This window comes from Agelaius phoeniceus, chromosome 4, assembly GCF_051311805.1.
Source record: "Agelaius phoeniceus isolate bAgePho1 chromosome 4, bAgePho1.hap1, whole genome shotgun sequence".
NCBI classification, from domain to species: Eukaryota; Metazoa; Chordata; class Aves; order Passeriformes; family Icteridae; genus Agelaius; species Agelaius phoeniceus.
Genome location: NC_135268.1, coordinates 16,522,020 through 16,543,219, shown reverse-complemented (window position 1 = coordinate 16,543,219; position 21,200 = coordinate 16,522,020). Strand labels below are relative to the sequence as shown.

General features: G+C 40.5%; 1 protein-coding gene across 1 annotated transcript in view; it reads right to left on the bottom strand.

Annotated features, from left to right (window-relative positions):
• TTC29 (tetratricopeptide repeat domain 29) overlaps positions 1-9,396 on the bottom strand; it is a 176,707-nt gene extending 167,311 nt beyond the window's left edge. The window contains exon 1 of the mRNA XM_077176589.1: positions 9,170-9,396. The gene's annotated coding sequence lies outside the window, so the exon portion shown is untranslated. The remainder of the gene's footprint in view (positions 1-9,169) is intronic.
• Positions 9,397-21,200: the final 11,804 nt, after the last annotated feature.

Genomic DNA, 21,200 nt, shown 5'->3' with positions numbered 1-21,200 from the left:
GTTATGAAAAGCCACAAGATGAAGGGGCAGTGCCATCCACGAAGAGCTAGGGGTTCCTGTTGTCTTGAATTATTAACAAGTCAATATTTAGTGGACTGTTCCTGCCTGCCTGCCTACAGCAGGTGGTACCCCACTGCCTTTCACTTGGAAAGCATCTGCTTGCTCTGAGCCTCCCCAGAGCTTGCTACAGTCATTTGTTCGATTTAAGACAGACACTGTCATTATTCCGTGCAGCACTTCACAGAAATATTTCCTACTAAATGCTTGAACCATCTGAGCAGCACTAGGCAGGCTGCAGGCTTCATTAATAATGCATCCCTGCTTATCAATAGATTTAGACAACTGGTATTTAGAAGCTTCTTCAGAAGGAGTGGATTTTTTTCACACCAGTTAGCTTCATTCTGTCAGTTCCTTGATGTAGACATTACATCCAACTGAGTTCTGAAAGGCAGAGGTGCTAAAATTGTATTTGAGCTGCTCCCTTGCTTTGGAGAACCATTTGACTGATGTAACTCTTCAGATCAACTCCTCTGTTATTTTATTCTTTGCTGGTTTCAGGGTTTGGGGGGAGGGGCAGAGGGCAAGGTTACATTTATATTAAAATGGAAATTTACCTTTGTCTTACTTGAAATACATGGAAATATTGGCTTCATATTCTCTAGCTTCCAGTAGAGCTTCTCTGGACCCAGGTCACAAATGAGGGGGGAGGATTCAGTATTAGATACCATATGATTTGCAGAGGAGTGTCAAGCACTTTTGGCAAAGCATTCAGGATGCTTAATACAGATTAAAAAACATAGAAGTGCTGATCCATGCCAGATCAAAAGCAGTGTGAAAAAAGTACTTCATTTAGGGAAAGGAAGGAATTTAACATAGGGAAAGGGAAAATAAAGATGCAACTCCATTTTGGGAAAAAAAAATTAAATAAAAAGAAAGCATCTTTGAATAACTGTGTCATGATTATAGAGAAGAAGTGCTCAGATCCATTTTGATATTCCTACTAAGCCTTCCTTCTGGATCAGGTTTCCCTTCCATCACCCCCTTGCTGAAGCCCACAACCTTCAGATGGATTTCAGCAATTTTCTTGTTTGTTGGACTGGCTCTATTTGATATCCAGGAACTGGGTTACTTTTGGTTTTGTTTCAGTTTTTACAAAGCATTCAAACAAATGGTTAGAAATATGCACAGATCTCCCAGATATTATCATATTTATTTATGATTTATAGAAATCTGTTTCAGCTTTGTTACCTCCATCCCTGCAAGTGAAAAAGCTGCTGTTTCCTGCAGTTCCTGCCTATTTGTCTCTAGAGATGCTAATTTCTAGCTGATATGCACCATACACTCAGCAAGTTCATATTTTTTGGTAGACTTGGAATGCTCCAGTGCTTTCACATCCCCCTTGTCTCTGACATGCATGGGGAAACCTTCTACACAGCTTTCCTTTCCTTTCCTTTCCTTTCCTTTCCTTTCCTTTCCTTTCCTTTCCTTTCCTTTCCTTTCCTTTCCTTTCCTTTCCTTTCCTTTCCTTTCCTTTCCTTTCCTTTCCTTTCCTTTCCTTTCCTTTCCTTTCCTTTCCTTTCCTTTCCTTTCCTTTCCTTTCCTTTCCTTTCCTTTCCTTTCCTTTCCTTTCCTTTCCTTTCCTTTCCTTTCCTTTCCTTTCCTTTCCTTTCCTTTCCTTTCCTTTCCTTTCCTTTCCTCTCCTCTCCTCTCCTCTCCTCTCCTCTCCTCTCCTCTCCTCTCCTCTCCTCTCCTCTCCTCTCCTCTCCTCTCCTCTCCTCTCTCCTCTCTCCTCTCTCCTCTCCTTTCCTTTTCTCTTCCCTTCCTTTTGTTTCTTTTCTTTCTCTATTTGATTGACATAATTATGACATGATTCTTAATGATAGGAAATAATGTAAGTTTGGGGGTTTTTTTTCTTCAGTTGCAGGAATTAACTGAGAGAGACATCAGCAGAAAGTGTGAAAATATTGAGGTACAGTAGCAATAGCCAAAATTTTCTATCAGGCTAATTGCAGGTTGCTTTTGCTACAGATTGTTTTCAATGTAGACTTGCTGGTTGCTGCTCTAAGGACAGAACTAAGATATGGGCAATAAAGCCAGAGTTTAAAAAAAATAGTTTGTTCTGAGAATTTTGTGCAACTATAAGAGAAATGAAATTATTTTGATCACAACTCTTCTAACTGCTTTGAGTTCCACAGTGGCTGAGGCTTTTCATGACGACACTCATTACAGGGGATTGAACTGAAAGGACCTCTTTGGAAGTTTGCATCCTGCCCCTGTCCACTGCAACTAGGTCACACATGATTTCTCCAAAGATGTAAGAGCATATTTCAGAAGGATGACTTTCGGATCAAAAGGCAGTTCAATCTCTTTGCCTTTAATTCCACAGCCTAGCTAAGAGGTGCCAGTGGTAACTAATTCACAGCTCTGTCCACCAGTAACTATTTAACTGTTTTAAGAAACTTGTTTATTAAATTAGGAATGATTACTTATGGCAGAGATACTGTAAGGTACAGAGAGGCAATGTATTAATCAGGTTTTTATGTTTTGTTTTCTCTTTTAAAGAATAAATTCCCTGATGCCATCATTAGCAGCCTACAAGGAAGATAGAGAGGGACTGTTCACAAGAGCAGGTATTGGCAGGACAAGGGACATGGGCTTCACTGAAAGGGTGTAGGTTTAGATTAAATACTAGGAAGAAATTCTTTACTGTGAGGGTGGTGAGGCACTGAAACAGGCTGTCCAGAGAAACTGTGCATGCCCAGTCCTGGAAGGGTTCAAAACCAGGCTGGATGGGGCTCTGAGCAAGTGAAAGATGTCCTTGCCCACGGCAGGGCAGGGGTGGAACTGGATGATGTCTGAGGTCTGTTCCCACCCAGACCCTTCTGTGATTTGACAGTATCCCTCAAACAGGGTAAAATTCACTAGCCATGAACAAAGTTAAGTAACAATTTTTTCTTCCCCATCTATATATAATCTTGATCTATAACTTCACATCTTTAGTGGACAGAAAAAGGCAGCAGATGAAAGGAATGTGCAAAAGCAGTGAAAGACCAAAGAAGCAAAAGCAGCAGCTCTTCCTGAAGCTGAAGCAATAGAGCAGCACAGAGCTTCATACTTTGGCTTCATACAAAACATCTGATTTTTTGACTGCCATCCAATCAGAATTAAAAAAAAAAAAAAGAGAGAGAAATAAAAAAAGGAAACCACTAGAACTGGTTTAATAATTTTTAAAGAGATTTTAAATGATACTCACTTTATCAAGCTGATGAAAATGACAGTAGTGTCAGAGGGTAACAGGTTGCTAATAAATACAATAGTTTAGGAAAGTGCTATTCTTGTCATGGAAAAATATATTCTGAGAAAAATAATACCACTGTAATTCATTTTTGAGAGCTATAGAGACATCTTAGATGAGGAATGCAGTTATTAAAGGCAAAAGTACACAATATGTTGTAATGAAATGGTTGTGCTACACACTTCATTAAACGTTTTGTGAGGCACCTGGGAAATTCCAGCTCTCCCCCCTCAGAAGGAAGGGTTTGATGTGGCTGGATCACTGGAGGAAGCACAGAGAGCTAGGCTGAAACAAAAAACAAAAAACACACTGCCTGCCTTGGTGACTCCAGCCTGCAAGCAAAGCTGAGTGTGAGCTAAGATTAACCAAGGGGCTGCAGCAACCTTCATTTATTCTTCCAGTGCAGAAATTATGGTTCCAGGACTCATTGAGAAAGACCTGAACACTCCCAGTGTTCAAAAAGAAGTTGATGCAAAGCTGAAGTTCGTTGCGAGCGACAGCGCTGGGGAAAATCCGACAGACGGTGCTGAGCACGTGTCCTCCACTGGAAACAAACACACTTGTCATATGAGAGGCTGAAAGGCTTAAAAATTCAGGGAGCACAGTAGGGAGTCTTCCAGGAAGATTCAAAGGACTGATATGTTTTGAATGTGTTGAGTGTTTGATTTACAATATTTAAGGGTAGAAAATAAAGGGGAAAAAAAACCAGTAAAATTTTATATGGATCTCAGAGAAACAGGAGCTCAGGAAGGGCAGATGTGCTGGAATATCTATGATATTTGCATCATCATTTCAGAAGCTCATCCTTTTCGTAAAAAACAACCCCCTAAAACACCCAAAAAAAACAAAGAAAAACAAACCCCTAATCCTGTACTTTAACATTATGAGCAGCATTGCTGAAATAATGCTGTTTACAAAGCATGTTTTATAGTTGTAGTTCACTTTAATCCACTATTCTTTCAGACATGCAAAAAGAGCACATTACAGACAAGAACCAGGGCAGAAGAAACTGTGCTTATACCACAGAAGCCAGGAGCTGCTGAAGTGCTGGTCCTTCCTTAAGAATATTTACAATCATGCTGGAAACTTGAGGACACACCCAGCAGAGAGAACAAGAGCAAGATGAAGATCTTGTTGCACAATGTAATAGAAATAAAATGTACTATCAATAGTGGCAGCTTCTCTTTTTGCTCATGGTTTATCAAAGCTTTCAGCCTACTAATCTGTTTTCCCTTAACTAGGACTTACAATATAATTTGAAAACTCTTAAGAGAAAATAAAGGATAAAATTTTAAATTAATACTTTCAGTGGCAAAGCTTTTATTAGTGTCTTAGAGCAACTGAATAACAATTAATTCTGCCCATACCCATAGATTCATTCGGAGAGAGCCCCTATGGGTATGAAGTCAGGGTGTGTCACCTGGCAGACATGTAAAACAGTATTTCAGTCTCAAATTATCTCCTTGAAACAGCATGCCACATGCAAGTCCTGTGCAGCCTAACTCTCTGAATGGCAAGCCAGAGGGCTTGTGTTCAGATTTGTTTATTGATACTCTAGCAAATAAGCCCCCTCAAGAGGTTCTTCCAAAATATTCAGTGGTGCAGATTCTGGCAAAGGGAGAAAGCACGAGGAAGTTTTGGGACAGTAGCCTTTTCTTGAGCACTTCTCAATTCCAAGGAATGTGCTCTCAGGTGTGTGAAGCGTTGTTTAAAGCCACCAACACATCTCTCTATTCAGTGTTAACATGCTCCTTGGAAAAGACATAGGATGAGAATTTTTCCTCCTTGCTCAATTTTTGTTTGCAAAGCTGAAGAGCTCTGCAGGGAACTGAAATGAAATGAAAAGTAAAGTCTGGTTTAACACAGCTTTTGGCCATTCTTGTTTCAGTTCTGTATCTTTTAACCTCCAGGGCATACTTCTTCCTCTTAATCAATCCCCTTTTGCATTCCTTCTGGGTTCTCTTCTTACTTTTAACACATAGCTTAGGATGACTCTCATTCCAGGGAGAGCTATACTCCTTCCTAATAGTATTATCTTGGCTGCTGCTAAAACATCTTTTGATTCAGAGTTATTATATGCCTCCCCCCATTCAAATGTGTAAGCTTCCCAGCACTCACTAAATAGCCTCAGCTTTTCAGTTTGCCTTTCTAAGGCCCCAGAACCGTGGATTTATCTTTCACATTTCTCAGAGAGAAATTTGGATAAAATGGAACCTGGTCTAAGTATAGTTTTTGTGTCCAGACCCTTTAGGTCTTGCTGTTCAGTGAAACCATGCATAACATATGATTATTTTTCACTAGTTCACTGATCATTTGGTAAAAATAAGTCTATCTTAGTTTACGTCAAAGAAAATCCAAGACCTGACTTTATTGGAAAATAAATTTGGGAAAAGAAGTTAAGGTATTTATATGTAGGGTTTTACAGTGGACATTTTTTGTTCTTTGGGTAAGTTCAAGGCTCCCATGATCACATAAATTCCTCTACCACTTCCTGCCTTTAATTCCCACCCCACCTCACAAAATAGATATTATCCAGTTCCAAACCTAGGATATTTCTCAACATGGGACCATCTCCTGGCAGTCCCATTTTTCATTTCACTAACAGACAATGCCACTACAGTTCCACTGGCCTCTGCCTGTCTGCATTTTGCTTTAGAAACCTGAGATCAGAGAGGTGCAAAGGAGAGCAGCAAGGACACAGGGAAAACATATTATTCTTCTCAGTTTGACCAGGAGTTTAAAGTGCCCTGACAGCAACTAAATGCAGTTAATATAAATATACTGCCTAGTGGTATTCAGAAAGTAAAATCTCACCCAACATAGCATCAGCTGCTTTGCTCCCACATCTGTCTCTGACCTTCTGCTCTTCTCAGGAGAGATATCCTTCTCAGGACTATTTTTTAACAGGATTAAGAAAATAATATGAATTAATGTCATGCTTAAGAATTGAGTATTAAATGCAGCTGTAAAAGGAAATGAATGCAGCTTCAAATTACAAAACAGTAACATCCTTTTGCTTAATGTTTTAGGTAAAAAGTCAAAATTTTAACCAGGCAAAGCTTCTTTCTGTGTAAAATCCACATTTTGAACTGCTCAGATAAAAAAATGTCTGCAGTTCCATGAAACCTGAAAGCTCTCTGTGGTATTTGCATCTTCATTGCCGTTTTCCTAAAAGCATTTTTCCTGACATCCCTTACTGCTGGTGCCACCAAACACTCGCAGGCAAGAGGGCACAGTCTGGGCCTTCTTATGCTGAGATGTGAAAAATCAATTGAATCCCCATCAGATGGAATCACTGGTGCAGAAAGTGACTAAACACTGAAAGTTATTCTGTGATCCCAAAGTCTTGAAAGAGGATACTGCAAACAGAGTCTACAAGCTGAAATATAGGGTGATTATATTTATAATAACTCTCTGCATGGCATTGCTATTCTGGGCCTCTGTACTTCTGCAGGTATGCTACTACTCATGGCTCAATTCATTTTCTCTCCAAATATTTCAATTCCTATAATACATATATATAATATGACATGCTATGACACACACTGATTTATCACATCACATCATGATAGTGAAACATGCAGAATATTTCCATTCCATTACCATTATGCATTAAAAACAGGGTAGACTGACAGCAGAGACTACATACAGTGATAGGAAACATGATTTTTATTTCTGTTTCAAATTTGGGTGATTCTAGGCTCTATGTCCTTATTTTAACAAATAAAATCTAATTATTGTATGCTGCATATTGTATCTATAATATATAATTTAGCCCTGGGTATAAATAAATCCAACCTTACTCATCTTTCCTCATATTTTTTCTCCCTTTTTTCCCCCTATCATTTTCTATATTTTCTGCTGATTTTCCCAGCATCTTCTCTAGCCAGTTCTTTGTTTCTCTCTTAAACTTCACATACTGCCTTATATATCTGTGGTAGCATCCAGCTGAGCTGCAGGAAGGAATTTTTCTTAGTGTACTCTCTGTTTGTGTCAGTCCTTTTATAACATATTCAGGATGATAAATTACACTTGAAAACTTCTAGCACAGATATAAAGAAGTCATATTATCTATTCCCAAAAGAATGTTAATCAAAACCCTTTAATCATAATGCTGATTATAAACATATTTGGAAAAACCCAAGCATTTTATGGTTGAGCACAGGAATAGATGTCAAAATATAGATGTTGTTGTCTTGGCTTTTGCACAGTCTTGTGGTCTCAAGGAAATGATCTGATTTTGATTGCTAGCTTGGTTTACTTGTCAAAATACATGAATAATATTGGCCTTCTTGATTGGGTAATTCTTGATTCAGGTAATGCTTATAAAGGCTTTGAAAACACAGACTGTGCCTGGCTAAAGAGGTGCAAATTATTATTAGTTGTCAATAATGTTTTATAGAAAAAACCATGGCTGAACACTCATCAAATTGGTAAATTAGTAGAAAGAAAAAAATAAAGAAAAGGGGGAAAACTACAGCTTTGCAACAGCAAAAATCAAAGCCCAAGTATGATGCAAAGAAACAAACTTTTGCATGAAACCTGCACAGCTACTCCTCACCTGAAATGTGGAACCAGTGTAGACACAGACTGGTCAAAATGAAACTCTCCAGTTTTACATATAAACTCTGCACTTTAGGTACACTGATGCTAATGCCGTGAGGTCAATTAACTTTGATCGATAATGAAAAGAGTATTAAAGTAGTAGCTCCCTAATTTATTGGAAAAAATAAACTTCCATAAAATAAACCCTGAGCCCTCTCTGTGCTGCACGGTGTGTGCTCCTGCTCAGAGCTGTAGCTGAGCACACTCTAGCGGTGCCCGGCACGCCGGAGCGCCGCGCACACCAAAGTGCGGGCAGGCAGAGCAGAGGGCTCCGCACATCCCTCTGCGCAGGGAGACACTGAGCCTCAGCTCCGGGCAGAGTTTCAGAACCCCTGGCCTAAAGACGGGTAACGTTGGATATTTGCCGTTTCTACTTTCTGTACCTGGCTTCTTGTTGAGATTACATAATGCTTTAGAAGGTGGCTGGGGTAATTTATGGGAAAAAAAAAGCACGTCACTAGATTAGCCAGTTTGAGATCATAATTTATCTCTAATGGCCTTTCTTTGACATGAAGAAAACAAAAGAAAATTAAAGCTGATAGGGCTGTTCTAGTAATGTCAAAAGTTGGCATTCTTTATCACTCTTTAACTTAAAAGCAGTCCTTGTCAGAATAATGATAAAGGCATCATCGAAATTTTGCTTTTCATCTGTCTGACATATAAATCAATGATCCAAAAAACAAATCATTATATATGTATTTTTTTTAAAAGTGAATATAAAACAAGCCTGATTGTCTACATTCTTTATTCATCTGTGACAGAGTCAGTTGTACCATTTCTCTGAGCACTCACTTACGGCTGAAGCTGCTCCCCCCTCCCAGTTATAACACTGACCCCGTTTAGAGAGCACATCTCAAACAGAGGCACTGGAATCAGTAGCCTTTTCCAGGGTGTGAGCTGACATAATGGGCAGCTTTGCTTCCTCTGGGGAGCAAGCACTCTCTTTATCACTAGGACAAATGACCTGGAGGAGAGGTATCCAAGGCCAGCCACTCTATTTCCTTCTAAATGCCAGATCAGATCATAACACATTACTGTGACTCACTGTGTTAATGACCAGGCACTTCCATTTGCAGGGAAAGCACGAGGGTGCATCCAGCTGAATCTGAGCTCTGGCTATCTCAGGGTACACTTTCCAAGCAGGAATGCTACTTTTAAAACTTCCCTTTCCCTTCCAGAACACATCTTTGAAATTCATGGTTACAAGCAGACCAAAGCATTGCCAAATTAACAACAACCAACCAAATGTTATTGATAAAAATGGTTTACCTTCCAGCACTGCTGACCTGCTAGAAGCAGAGTAAATTATGTGTCTTTCACATCAGGGAAGGGTGTTTTTCAGCTCTCAAGGGGCTCCTCCAGGTTCCTTCACTTTGGATTTTTCTTTACTTTTTTATTTTTAGAATGCAGGACCTTATTCCTCATAGTGGGCAAATGCCAGCAAACTTTTTTGTACATCTTTTCACAGAAGTACAAGACTCCACCTTGTCCCTCTATAATGTGAAAGTTGAGCAGGATTAGCTGAGCCTAAAAAATAAAATAAACAAAACAAAATTATTTTTCAGGCTTGAATTAATAAAAAACAGAAATAGAACTATTCCACGCTTTGGGGGAATAAAAAAAAATCACACCCTACTATGGGAACAATTACAGATAAATTAAGAAAGATAAGAAGCAGAGAAGGAAAATAAAGGTTAGATGACAGAATATAGACAAGAAGACAGTCAAAAGCACAGGATTAGAAACAATAAAAAGAGAGAAAGGGTACAGTAATAAAATGGAAATACTAGAAATAAAAGTATTTACTTTGATGCATCTGCTAAGTTTAACATAAGTCTGGGGGGAAAAGGAAAATGTTAAACATCCACAGTGAATCAAAAAACTTCCTGAAGGAAAAAAACCTATCAACCAAAAAAAACCAAAAACCCAAACAAATCAGAATAAATGTAGGAAATTAGAATGAGACTGCATGGAGGGAAGGAAAAATATAAAGGTATAAAATAAGGACATAGCCTTCACATTGCTCCTCAATTCAGTTGCCCTGCAATCACAGAGAGTCATGTTATGGAATCCAAGGTCAGAATTCCCCACCAAATATTCAATTTATGTCAGACAATGAAGAACATAACAAGTGTTTAAATTAAAAAAATGGTTAGTGCACCAAAATATAGTGTCTGAGGCAGAGAGCAAACTCAAATGTGTATCATAGAACCCCACAAAAGAGGTGTTTTAGTTTAAAATGCTCAGAAACTGTACTGCCATGCTTTACAGGAAAGTTAGGAAAACATTTATTCCTGCTGCCTTTACTGATACTGACCTGCCATCCAAAGATATATTAAAGCAGAGGATACTGGACACTTCAATTCAAGCTTCTTTGATAACACAACCCTTAGCATGCATCATTTCTCTCAGTGAAGATATTCACAAAATTATATGTATTCCCCAGTGCATTCAAACACATCCTTAGAGGTAGGAAATGCATTTTCAAACTAGGAGCATAAGCATGAGTGCTCATTTCTGTTCAGATGGGGAAGGTGGAGTTCCCTTCCCTGTTCTTCCCTTCCAGGTCTGAGAAATATGTGAGAAATCTTTGAGCTCCTACTCCTACACTGGTTTCAGCACCTTGGCTGAACTGTTCTAAAAACAGTCTTCAGGCTGAAGGACTTATTGCAATGAAAAGCTGCTGGCAATGGACCATGCAGAGTGTCTGTCTCCTTCCTCTGCCAAGATCCCTGCTTACTGTGCTTTTATCTGTGTTTATCTTCTAAACTAAACTCCAAGTTGGCAGCACTTGGATGTCTGTGTCAGAAGGATTAAGAAGTTTGAGTTTTATACATATAGATGCACTCAGACATATACACACACATATATATATATATATGTCTGAGTGGGCTCCATGGTTCTGCAAAGAAAACATGGATTTAGGCAAAAATACATTTCTCTTTCTGTACAATACCAACCACGTGCCTGATTTTGAGCAACACAATTACTCATCCCCAGAGCCATCAGGAAATGGATTCACTAACACTGTCTGAAGAGAACAGAATATAGATCAGTCCTTGTTAAGTTTATACCTGATATGAGTGTCATGTTAGAGAAAAAGCACAAGCATAAATTCTCCAGACAGTAGATTGCCATTATTAGCTTTTCCCCAAGCAACTCCCTGACACCTGTTTTCAGTACCTTCAATTACATTAAAGAGTGAGACAGAAGCACACAGGTCAGAGTAGAAGAAATATCTATAGGTTGGATCCTTCATCCCTGAAAAACCCCAAATAACTTATTCTTACTTTTATTCCCGTTAGCCTTGGTAAACTACCAAATTTTGCAAATTTTGAAGGGTTTTCTTTCACTCTAAATTTCTGCATCTGTTGTGCTTTCCTTGTTACCTCTGTATAATTATCATTTCCCATCTTACAGCAGCATGCTACATTTGATTGAGCACAATTCTGACATTTATATGGGTAATAATATTTTGCAGTAATTTCTTAGCTTAAAATTTTAATTAGAATTTTTTTTAAACATGATTTTTTGAACAGACAAGTGCCTGGTTTTAACTTCAGATACATTAATGTTGATAGCATTTACTAGAAATATAATAATTTGCTAAATTTTAAAAATAGAGTAGTTAAACTAGGATTTTTATCCAAGCAAAAAAACCCCAAAATTTCTAAACTTGTTATATTTTAAATATCTGTTAATGATGCCAGTCTTAAAAAAAAAATTCTTTTTGGAAGAAATATTTATGCAGAGCCTCTGTGATAAAATAGGTAAGTGTTGGAATTTCTAATCCTAAGGACAATTTGCTGTTGCAAACTGAGTACAAATGGGTTGCAGTCACATTTTTCCTCCTGGTTCTGTACATATTTGGAGCATGCAAAACTTCCTGCTTGCAATTTGCACATGTAAGGCTGCACATACACACACATTGCCCAGAGTGAATCATAGCAGAAAATTAGACTTTCAAAGTTTCCTTTTCAGCAGTACCAGAGAGTGCCCTGAATCACACAGGCTGGACACCCATGATACTCAGCTGTATGTAAAAAAGACAATTTCTCTACTAATGAAACCATCTATCTTTTGTTCAGCCTACAGGACGACATAAAGGTGATCCTTTGAATTAAACTTACATAAAGCAGGAGTCACGGTGGCTAAGCTGAGTGAGGCTAAGCATCCACATGAACCTATAGAAATGAATGTTTCATGGCTGTGGACAAAGATAATGGCATGCAAGGAACGCTGTTCCAGAAAACGATGTTGCCTTTCATCCCTAATAACCAAATAAAAAATGGGAAGTCAGTACTTGGGAGCTACTCCAGCAAGCAGATCTCCAGGAAACAAGGTTCCCCACAGACTCTTCCTTGATCTTAAAGCTTAACGTGAAACATTTATATGCACGTAGCACCTGGCCACAAGACGTGGGAAGGCACTTTTATCACACTGGCTGTATTTCTTCCTTAAATAATAGATTTCCTCTTTTTTTTTTTTTTTTCTCTTTTCCTCTCCTGGAAATGGAGTACATCCTCAATAATGTTTCTGTACCTTTTTTCTTTTCTTTAAACATTTTAAGAAATGGGAGATCTTGAAAAACTTAATATCACCCAACTTTAAGAACTATTAATAGCCCTCAAACTGTCTGGGGCTCAATTTCATCCAAGTTTCCAAAAGCAAAACTATCCAGTCAAAATAAATAGAGCATTATTTAGATGAAGAAGTGTTGTGGTTTTTTTGGGTTTTTTGGTTTTTTTTGGTTTTTTTTTAATGTGTTAATTGAATGCTAATCTCCCCCTTGCATTTCTCTGTACATCCAAGCACATGGATAAACTGTGCAGAGACTAAGTCCAACTGAAACTACACAAAAGTCAGTTGAATTATACACAGAATTTTCCCAAAGGCACTCCAGAGGAGTTAAGAACAGCAGTCTGTGAGCCTTAAATTGCTGCTCCAAAACCAGTGCCAGCTTTGCAATGATTGACTCACACATGTCTTAAGAATGAGTTAAAATATCAAACACGTAAAACACATTTATTATATGTGCCTCTACATAATGTAGCTGCATCTCTGTCTTCTTCAAACTACTCTTGTTTTTATCTACATCTCCAGTGTAGCTTGCAATCACCTCCACTATAACAACATAAAGCAACCTCGATGCTTCCACTGAAAAAAACAGCCAATTTTGGAATTGGAATCAATGCTTATTTGCCTCTGATTACATGAAAAATTCAAAATTTTCTTGACCAGTAGGAAATCCAAACTCTGTTATCCATTCAGACCAATGTATCTTGAGAGCACAGGCACAGAAAATAAAGCCATTTTTGTTTGTGCAAAACAACTCTTCAAATTTTTCTCAAACAAAAAGGTTTCATTTTACTTCAGCTTTGTCCATGTCCTGCATTTTGGCTGAGAGCAAACCAGAAAAAACCCCAAACAAAACTAAAACCCTACAAAAAGAACACAAACCCAGAATACTCAAATGTGAAAATTAGGCCATTTGGTCATTTGAGTTCCTGCTAGTGACTCCATTTCTACTGTGACACAAAGACATTTTTCCACAGTTTAAATGTGAGAGAAAATACATTTCAAGAAACACTGTGAAAGTTTTTACCCTGATTATTTCTGTGGTCTGGGACATGCAGAGTTTTTGACAAGAAATTTTAGCCTTAAAAAGCCCCTTGTAACTTCATCTCAACTTTTGTCCCTTTTGCAGTATTCCTAGGGACTTAAAAAATAAACATTAAAGAGATCACAACTACGCAGGAGGAAAAACAGCTGTAGAGTCTGCACACAACTCAGGCAGTAACAAACATAATTAGATCCAGAAAAAGCAAATGAGGAAATATTGGAAAATTTCACCATCATTTTCACTTCTCACTACATCAGAAATCTTTGCTGTAAAGTCTGAATTAGATTTGCATCACATAAGATTAGGGTTTGAAACAAGGAAAAAGCAGCAACTCTCTTCCTCTGCAACAGAAAAAGAATATGAAATACCTAAAAACATTTTGTGTTAGCACAGTTATTTTAACAGCACTCATTTCTCCAGATGATTTTTTCTACATTTCCATATGTGTGGGAGAATAATAAACATTCCTCTTCTCTGCCTTCCCCTGCATAAGGTGCATTGTTTCCAGTTCACATTTTGGAACCTGAGGCATGGAAAATTCTGTGCACAAGACACAAATACTGGGTTACGTGGTCCTCCCTGTGAAGTGCTGCTGTGCTCCTAAAGCTAAAGTGTGGAGAAATGTAGATTCTCTGAATGGAGATTCAAAAAAACAGCCCAGCATAATAAGCAGGAACCCCATTGCATTTTGTGGCAAATAAAGGGAAGTGAGAACAATCCTAACCCAGAAAGTGAGAGCTTGGCAACTAAAGCATTCTTCTGGGACACAGGACACATTTAGGCACACCACACCCTGACTTTCCTGGGCAAATGTCAGAACCACTGAGCAGCTGTAGCAGCATTTTCTACCCACTCTCATGTATTTTGCAGAGTCCACTCTAAGAAATACAGAAAGCAGAGCACAGGAGCTGGGACAAGCAGAGAAACCCCAACTTCATGTGTAGTGAGAATCCTTAAGGATGCTGCAAAGATTTAAACTTTGAACAGAGGCAGTTCAAAGGGCAGGCACCTCTGGGAAGAGTCAGTCCCTGATGAGAATTTACACTTGAAACCATCACTGTTGAAGTTTGTTTATTTGGTTTGTTTATTTGGTTTGCCATGCACTTATGAAGATAGTTGCTTAGCACGAGGCTGTTTCCCACCCTCATTAAGGGCTTAGAGAAGAAGTTAATTGCAAAGTCCTGCTCCAAGTAGGACTCATTTACATGAGTCCAAAGGCTGGGACTTGGTGCATTTTTTACAGGTGGAGACAACAAAGATTGCTTCATATCAGTATAACTTCCTCACAGGGAACTAAAGAGGAGCTGGCAATCATATCCAGCCTTTGCACAGATCAGTTTGTTAACTATGAGACACTGCAAGAGAAAGGCCAGGCTTATGGCCAAGCTCAATCTAAATCTTGGTACTAACTCAACTTCCTATGTGACACCAGGCAAGTCACCTGTCAGTCTCCATTATCCAGCTATTAAGTGGGAATTCAAGGCACCTCCACGTTTCCTCACCTTCTGCCAGGTCTATTTTCATGGCAAGCATTGGGCAGCAAAAGCCTCCTATTATTCATAGGCTGAGGCCAGGTGGGACTGGAGCACCTTCTTGTCTGACCTTGTGCATACCTGGGGCTGTTCTGTGGGTGTGTAATGCTCACTGGGCAGCTGATCACACATGTGGTCTCCAGGTGTTCTTTCAAAAGAGAAGTAATAATATTAATTCAAACACAGTCATCACTTTCCTCTGGCCATCTAATGTGCTGAGCCTATTTAGGATTTGTATGCAAATTTTGTTGTTCTTACAAAGCCAGCAAACTTCTGTGTGTTTCTTCTTTATTTGAAAGTTGTTTCAGAAGAGGATTTTTCAAAATGAAAGTTTCTGAAAGAGTTCATCAATGCAAGGGTATTTCAAAGGCAAAAAGTACTTGAACATCCCAGATCCTGAACTGATAATGGTGTGTGGCACTCAGAACTCATGAAATTGTTTCTAAATTAAGCATGATACAGCTTTAAGAGAACACAAATTCTGGGAATCTGTTAGACTGCTGTTCTAGATGCATAAAACCATAAAAATCAGAGCTCTTTATATTAACTTACCTCACTCATCAATCTCTAAATATTATAAGGCTTTTCCAAGTAAAATACCCATATTCTCAGTGTTGAGATAAGTTGACATAAACTGAGTAACTTAGGTTTAACCAAATCACAATCCTTAATTTGCATGCATTTTCAGGGAATGTCCTCAGTGGCATTATTTGCTTTCTGCAGGTTTATAAAGGAGTATTTAAATGGCAATCTGCTTAGGAGAGGATCAAATAAAATTCAGCTTAATGAGAAGAAATTTTGCTCCTCACTTCTGTTTGTATTAAAAAAGAAAACTGCACAAGTACTCAAAGTATTAGTAGAATTTTCATGTTTTATATTTTTGATAAACTGGAAGAAAATAGAAGAAAATAGTGGAAAAAAAGCCCTGCAACAAGAAATGTGATAGTAGAAAGCATCAGATACCTGCTATGAAATCACCTGTTTAATCTACTCATGACTGTATTATACGCTGCCATCATGTCAGCTCCCAGAAAAACACCATCCATATTGCAAAGGCAGTGATTCACCTGTTTCTCAGACAAGCCTGTGTGTTTATCCTCAGGCTTTCCAATCCTTGTTTAAGGAACTATGATCATCTGAATGTCAAAACTCAATTTATCAGCTTCAATATATATGAAGGTAGTGAAATACAGAGGCTAGCAGCATGTGGGAGTTAAACAAGATGATCTGATTGTCCCCTCTGGCCTTACTGTGACACCTAGCACTGAAGGCAAGGAGCTGGAAGATGTGCTGTCCCCTTTCTGTCTCCTTTTAATATGACCAAGCTGATTTAACTACAAAATTTGAGACAGAATCTAAGACAATCCTCGACTATGCTCCCTTCTCACTCAAACAGCTCTGAAAGTGTCTTCTGTGAGAACTGCTTATAGGAAAGAATACTCTGAAGAAGATGTAAAGTTTTTCAGATATGAAGATAGAATTTTAACTTAAACACAGGCTGGAAAATAACTTGGCTTGCAGGGAAGACCCTATTCAGGAAAATGCCCTATGGTCCAACACATAGAATGGACCCTGTTATGCAGGATGGGGTGAGAGAAACTGATACTGGAGCTAGAGGGAATGAAATTAAAATGGCAAACACAGGGCAAGTGTGCTACCAGCTGGGGTAAGAGCCTGACATCAGGAGTAATCAGGAAACTTGTAGGTTTGGGAGGGATATCAGCTAATCTAATTTAATCCTGGAGAGGGCTGGGCTCAGAAGACAGCAACCCAGGGAGAGCTGAACCAAAAGTGAACCAGGAAATCGGAGAGAGCACTGAGGTAGCTACAAATGATAAAGAGAAATGAGCTGAAGGACTCAGGGAAGAATTCTGGGACAAAATACAGTTGCAGGGAAGAGGATTAGATGGAAGGCTGAAACAGGGAAAGGAGGAGCATTCAGACAGAAAGGTTGAGTCTTTGGGGACCCAGCCAAGACTTCCTTCCCAGAAACTTGGATGGGAAAATTTCTCCACACCTGGCAAGAGGTTAGGGCATCCACAGGATGCACACCCTTTCTTCCTTTCTAATGACAGGCAGCATAAAAATAACTCCCAGCTACTGCTGTCAGTGACACTGTTAGCTCAAGCAGCAGATGGCTGTCAGATGCATCCAGAGATTGCCATCTTGCTGATGACCTCTGTGGGGGGTGTTATGATCCACAAAATCTAGTTCAATGTTTTCACTTTGCTTTTCTAAAAATCTAGGGAATTACACAAAGTATTAAAAACAATATTATGCTTGCAAGTAAAGAATGTATTAAGATAAGCAGTATCAAGATTAAAAATGCCTGCACTTTTTTTAATGTGCTCTCTTCTTTCCATGCTTCATGTGATGCACATTGCTCTACAGGGATAACAAATGCTACTGTCCTTATAATTTTGTCTCATTTCTTTTTCTGTTGTTTTTCCCGTTGTTATTTCTTTGTTAGTTTGTTTAATAATGCAGAATGGGTGGCAAAACAGGAGATCACTATAGCAAAAACTAAAAAGTATATTCTTAGGGTCAAGACAGTTGAATGCTGCCTAAAAAAAGAAGATTCCATGTCTGCTTCTGTGCATAACACAAGGCAGAACTAAGCAGAAACCTTAACTAACCTGATGACCACAAACTCTAAGTTCTTACACATCCCATGTGAAACATCTGGCCGGGTTTGCTGAGTACTCACTGTTTCAGTCAAAGTTTAATTTATTATATTAGTTTTCTGAATACCTAATATAGCATAAAAATGCAGAATGCTTTGAAAAGCTTTTTCAAGATGTCTCACTATGATCACCAGAATTAATAGTAGTTTGATAATTTGAAACTCTGTCTCACGACACCGTCCGTGTTGTCCAGTAACAGTGCTTGATTTTGTATGGATATTGTGAAGTGTTACAGAAGTGTCCACAATAAATTAACAGTTCAGTCAGCATCACAGAATATGAATCTCATATTTGATATTTTTTAATGAAGATTAAAAAAAACATTGAATGCTGACCATCCCTGGTGAAGATGAAAACACACTGACATGGCAAAAGTAAACAGTGTGTGTTTGTATACACAGACACTGTAATTTCTATTTCTGTACGAAGGAGAAAACATGGGATGCATGGACAATGTTAAATTCAACAACGATGCTTGATTTTTCAAGCTTTAATAATGTTTTGTTAATCCAGATTTTTGAATGCAACATGCTATAAACTCATCTACATAGTATTCAGAATTTATAGGAGAGACAAAGGCTCAAAATTTGAATCAAAGTGTAACCCATTTTTCCTGCTTATGGCAGGGGGTATGGATTAGGTCATCTTTAAAAATTGCTTCCAGCCCAAACAATTCTGTGATTCTGTCCCAGTTTGGGAACTGTAACCTGACGTGTTGCTTTAGAACAAATGGCAGCATAAAGTTCTGTCAAAGATAAACTTAATTACATGGTATTGACTAGTTTTCTGGCACTGTGTGGGATCTCAGCACATCGTTCCCGATGTCCAGAGATGCCAGGAGAACCCTTGGGGGTCTCGAAAACCCTGGAATGTTGCCAAGAGTGTTTGGTGGCTTGATTTTGATCCATCCACAGAAGTAACAAGAGTCTGAGGACAAGAGAATCACTTTAGAGTACAAGGTGTAAAAGCGACACATTTAGAGGGTGAGATATAGACTTTAAGGTTTTTGGTACAGGGGGGTTATGGAGGCAAGATGGAGGGATCGGGGCGTGTCTTGTCCTTCTTCTTTCTTCTTCTTGTCCTCCATCTCCTGTGATGATGTTGGCACTTAGAGATTGGTTTATGGTGAAGGTGCACTTGCCAACATGGGTGAAAAGCATTGGGAAATAAAGGTAAATATTGTATACGTAGGTTTTAGTATAAAAAGACATGACCGCCCCGTGGGTGGTCAGAGAGTGCCTGTGACTGCTTGCAGATCAGACCTCTGTTGGGCAGACAGAAAAATTTTGTAGATAAGAAATAATAAACAACCTGAAGACCGAAAGCTGAAGAGTCCAGACTCGTCCTTTGCATCGCGCCCACCAAAGAACCACTCTACCCGTGTCGGGGCAGAGACAGACAGCCGGACCCGACAGCACTGAGACAATCATAATTCATTCCAGTAAGAACAGAATCAACCAAGTCTACTTTTTCCACTTGTGTTTTTCAGGCATAGTGAAGTCCATGGAAGATGTGGATTTTGGATGTTTCATCCATAGAAAGAAGCACGACCCCCAAAGCATTACAATTCTAGATAAAACCAACCAAAACTGCACTTCTGGGAGAACTTAGCCCATGCACGGGTGCTTGTGTCAGACACACCTGGAGCCTGGGGGGGGACCTTTGCTCCTTGGCTGTGTTTTGTGGGCAGCAGGACCAGGGCCACCATCATCCCTCATCCTTGGAACAGGTCAGGCTGCACCTCAAATCCTGGGCTCAGTTCTGGGCCCCTCCCTACAGGAAGGACATTGAGGGGCTGGAGTGAGTCTGGGAAGGGAGACTGAGCTGGGGAAGGGCCTGGAGAGTAAATCCTGTGAAGAGCGGCTGAGGGAGCTGGGGTGCTCAGCCTGGAGAGTAAATCCTGTGAAGAGCGGCTGAGGGAGCTGGGGTGCTCAGCCTGGAGAGTAAATCCTGTGAAGAGCGGCTGAGGGAGCTGGGGTGCTCAGCCTGGAGAGAAGGAGGCTCGGGAGGCCTTCCTGCTCTCCACACCTCCCTGAATGGAGGCTGTAGCCAGGAGGCAATGGCTCTGTTCTCCGAGATAACAAGCAACAAGACGAGGACATGGAGTCAAGATGAACCAGGGGAGGTTTAAGTTTGGGAAAATTTCTTCATAAAGGGGTCAGGCATTGGGACAGGCTGCCCAGGGGCAGTGTTTGGGTCACCACCGCTGAAGGTATTTTAAAGACATGTAGATGCGGCACCTGGGGACACGGTTGAGTGATCGGCCTGGCTGTGCTGGGTGAATGGTTGGACTCGGCGGCCTCACAGGTCCTTTCCCAGCCCTGAAGATCCCGTGAATCCATGGAATACCGAGTTCCCTGGAAATGCGCTCTGGGGGCGCCGCAAATCCGCCGAAGAGCATCGGCGACATCTAGCGGCGGCACGGGGCGCCTCACGCCGGGCCCGCTGCGGGAAGCAGCGCGGGAAGCAGCGATCCAGGGAAATCGGTGTCCCCAGGGGGAGATCTGTGTCCCCAGGGGGAGATCTGTGTCCCGGGGGGAGATCTGTGTCCCCTGGGGGATCTGTGTCCCTGGGAGATCTGTGTCCCGGGGGGAGATTTGTGTCCCGGGGGGAGATCTGTGTCCCCGGGGAGATCTGTGTCCCCGGGGAAGATCTGTGTCCCGGGGGGAGATCTGTGTTCCTAGGGGGATCTGTGTCCCCTGAGGGATCTGTGTCCCGGGGGGAGATCTGTGTCCGCCGGGGACAGCGCTGGCTGTGCCTCACAGCCAGGCAGGGACACCAGGGATGTCACAGAGGCAGAGGCACAGAATGGGCTGCTGGGACGGAAAAGACATTTGAAACTCATCCAGTCCAACCCCCTGCAATGAGCAGGGACATCTTCCATTAGATCAGGTTGCTCAGAGCCCCGTCCCTGGCCTTGAATGTTTCCAGGGATGGGGCAGCTGCCACCTCTCATGGCACGTTGCAGAGTTTCATCACCCCTCCTCCTCCTCATATCTAGTCTAAATGGATCCTCCTTCAGCTCAGAACTATTGTCCCCTGTCCTACCCCAATGGGCCCTGCTACACAGTCCACCCCAGCTGTCTTGTAGATCCTTCAGCTACTGTAGGTGCTATAAGGTCTCCCTGGAACCTTCTCCATGCTGAACAGCCCCAGCTCTCTCAGCTGTCCTCACAACAGTGAGGTGCTCACAACAGTGAGTGGTGCTCCTGTCCTCTTATCATCTTCATGGTCTCCTCCACACTCATTCCAACAGGTCCATGTCCTTCCTGTGCTGGGGACCCCAGAGCTGGATGCAGCACTGCAGGTAGGGTCTCACCAGAGCAGAGGGGCAGAATCACCTACCTTGACCTGCTGGCCATGCTGCTTTTTGGGGTTTTTTTGGGTGGGTTGTTTGATTTTGGTTTTTTGGGGGTTTTTTGTTTGTTTGTTTGTGGTTTTTTGTTGTTTGGTTTGTTGGG